Below are 3,487 nucleotides of genomic sequence, written 5' to 3' on the forward strand. Positions count from 1 at the left end.
ACTTGAGAATTTCCTTCTTCACAACTTCTTTATAATCCGATTAAGCCTTCTCTGTTGCTCAAAAGTCGGTTTACTTCCTTCCTCTAGCAGAATTTTATGCATACAAAAAGAAGGGTTGATTCCCTTGATATCTGCCATAGTCCATCCAATTTCTAATTTGAACTCCCTCAGAATCTTTAAGAGCTTTTCCTCATCACTACCGGAAAGGTCAGATGCAATAATAACAGGCAAAGTAGATGCATCACTTAAAAATGCATACATTAAGTGTTCAGGAAAAGGCTTAAGCTCAAGTGTAGGAGCTTTCTCAATAGATTTCTTGAGTCGCTTTGGAGAATTTTTCAGCTCTTCCAATCCAAGAGATTCAAATGGCATATCCAGCCTTCGCTTCCCAAGAGAAGCATTAAAATATTGCAACTGTTCATCACCTCCATCATTTTCACTATCTAAATTTCCCAACAAGGCTTTCTCTAAGGCATCAGACCTTAGCATTTGATCAAGTTCTGAAGTACCCACAGACTCAGTCAACTTCACTTTTAAGCACTCCTCATTATCAGTAGGGAATTTCATGGTATTGAACATGTTAAAAAGTCACATCCTGATCTAGCACTTGCATAGTGAGCTCACCTTTCTGCACATCAATCAAGGTTCGGCCAGTAGCCAAGAATGGTCTTCTCAAGATTATGAGAATCTTCTTATCCTCCTCAAAGTCAAGAATTACGAAGTCAGCAGGAAAGATGAGTTTGTCCACTTTGACCAAGACATCATCCACAATGCCTCTTGGATATGTAATAGAGCAATCGGCCAACTGCAAGGTCATATAAGTAGGCTTTGGATCAGGTAAGTCCAACTTCTTAAAGATAGACAAAGGCATTAGATTGATGCTAGCTCCCAAGTCACACAAACATTTTTTGAATGACACTTTTTCGATGGTGCAAGGAATAGTAAAGCTTCCAGGATCTTTAAGCTTCGAAGGCAACTTCTGTTGCAGCACAGCACTGCATTCCTCCGTGAGAGCAACTCTCTCTATTTTATCGAGATTCACTTTCCGAGAGAGAATACCTTTCATAAACTTCGCATAGCTAGGCATCTGTTCAAGAGCTTCAGCGAAAGGTATGTTGATATAAAGTTTCTTGAACACCTCCAGAAACTTCGCAAACTGCTTATCCAACTTTTTCTTCTGCAGCCTCTTAGGAAAAGAAGGTGAAGGATAGATCTATTTATACCATGTATTACCCTCAGGAGGAGTGTGTTCCATACTTTTCTTCCTTGGTTCCACTTCTGCTTCCTTCTACACTTCTTCTTCAGCTATATCTTCAGATTCTTGAACTTGAGCTTTTTCTTGGATTACAACCTTCCCAGACCTCAATGTAATTGCATTAACCTGCTTTTTTGCTTCCTTCTTTCCTGGCACTTCAGTGTCACTAGGGAGTGTACCAGGTTGTCGATTAATCAAGGCATTGGCAATCTGCCCAATTTGATACTCCAAGGTCTTAATAGAGACCGCTTGGCTCTTGCACATGAGCCTCAACTCCTCCAATTCATATTTTTCTTTAGATTGTTGGAGTTGGAGTTGTTATCTTGGTGCATATTATGGTTGCTGAAAACCAGGAGGGTTGTATTATTTTGCTGCATACTGTTGATAAGGCTTCTGCACTGCATTCTGAGTGTTGCTCCAGCTGAAGTTAGGATGATTGCGGTTGCTGGGATGATAAGCGGCTGGAACTGGTTGCTGATTACTATGAAAGTTGCTCAGGAACTGAGCTGATTCACTAGAAATAGCACACTGCTTTGTCTCATGCGCACCATCACAAAGATCACAGACACTAGTGATCTGATTAACTCTATAATTAGCCAAAGAATCCACCTTCAACGTCAAAGCCTTAAGCTGAGCAGCTATAGCAGTAGCTGCATCTACCTCCAGAATTCCTGCTACTTTGCCTTGAGTTAGTCTCTGAGAAGGATTCTGGTATTCATTAGCAGCCATCAGTTCAATCAAGTCATAAGCTTCCTCGTAGCTCTTAGCCAATAAGGCTCCACCTGATGCTGCATCAAGCATGGTCTAGAAGTTGTACCCAAACCATTATAAAAGCAGTTAATGATCATCCAGTCAGGAATCTCATGACGAGGACACTTTCTAAGCATCTCCTTATAACGATCCCAAGCTTCACACAAAGATTCTCCTGATTGCTGCGTAAATTGAGTAAGAGCATTCCTGATTGCAGTTATCTTCGCCATAGGGAAAAATTTAGTGAGAAACTTCTGAGCATGATCTTCCTACTTGGTGATAGAGCCTGGTGGTAGAGAATGCAACCATCACTTAGCTTTATCCCTCAGAGAGAATGGGAAAAGCCTCAACTTTTTAGCATCTTCAAAGACATTGTTGAATTTGAAAGTGTCACAGATCTCGATAAAATCTCTGATATGCATATTGGGATCTTCCGTCGGAGAACCCCCAAACTGAACTGAGTTCTGCACCATCTGAATCGTGCTAGCCTTGATTTCAAAAGTGTTAGCAACGATGGCTGGTTTGATAATGCTAGACTGAATATCATTGATTTTTGACTGAGAGTAGTCCATCAAAGCCTTTGTATTTGCTTCTGGTTCACCCATTGCAACAAGAGCTTCTTCTTTAACTTTCTCCTCTTCTGCAAAAACTTCTTCCTCCACTAAAACTTCTTCCTCTGCTTTATCCAGTGTTATCTTTCGAGATCAAGAACGCATTTGCATTAACGCTCTCTAGAGTACTTGAAAAAGCAATTAGTAAACAAGTAAGTAAAATATCCGAGTCAGTGAACTTTAACGACCACTGATGTCAAGCACATAAACTAAAAATTAACACCGAGTCCCCGGCAGCAGCGCCAAAAACTTGTTAGGACGAAAACACGCGCTAATATTCATGCAAGTATACGCGATCGCAAGTAATATAGAATTAATATTAGTTCCTTCCAACAAAGACTGGTTTAGGTTAATTTCAATCAATGTACTTATGCAATAATGATATGGTTATTATTCAATGCTAAGATGATAACGAGTTGAGATTGTTTATAACTAGAATTATTAACTAACATGCAATTAATTAAGAGATTAAAAGGTTGATTTACTTATATAACACAAACATGGGATTCTAACTTCATTACTACTCCATTTAATAGCCTTTTTGTTCTTATCATTAGCATGCAATGGTGATGACAACTAATCAGATAATATGAAACTAGTAAAAGCCAACTTTCGTTGTACGAATACCCTACTATCAGACATCCACAAAAGAGATAGAAGCTGAGTAGACACCAATTATGTTGAGACCCTATATGTCTATAGAATTTGACAACATAACGGTTTAATGCACAGGTTATCTATTGTGATTACATAGGGCAAGTAAGATAGTTAAAATTACCTACCAATCATGCATATCAAATACATGAACCTATGCTAGCATGGCAAGTTCTAAACCCCTATATTTACTTTCGCTTCAATAGAGATTAACACG

General features: G+C 39.1%; 1 non-coding gene across 1 annotated transcript; it reads left to right on the plus strand.

Moving 5' to 3' along the window:
• The first annotated feature begins 2,113 nt into the window (after positions 1-2,113).
• Positions 2,114-2,220, plus strand: LOC141710161 (small nucleolar RNA R71). Its single transcript, XR_012570694.1, has one exon. It is a non-coding gene; the product is annotated as a small nucleolar RNA R71 (small nucleolar RNA).
• The last annotated feature ends 1,267 nt before the right edge of the window (positions 2,221-3,487 follow it).

This window comes from Apium graveolens, chromosome 2, assembly GCF_009905375.1.
Source record: "Apium graveolens cultivar Ventura chromosome 2, ASM990537v1, whole genome shotgun sequence".
Lineage (NCBI taxonomy): Eukaryota > Viridiplantae > Streptophyta > Magnoliopsida > Apiales > Apiaceae > Apium > Apium graveolens.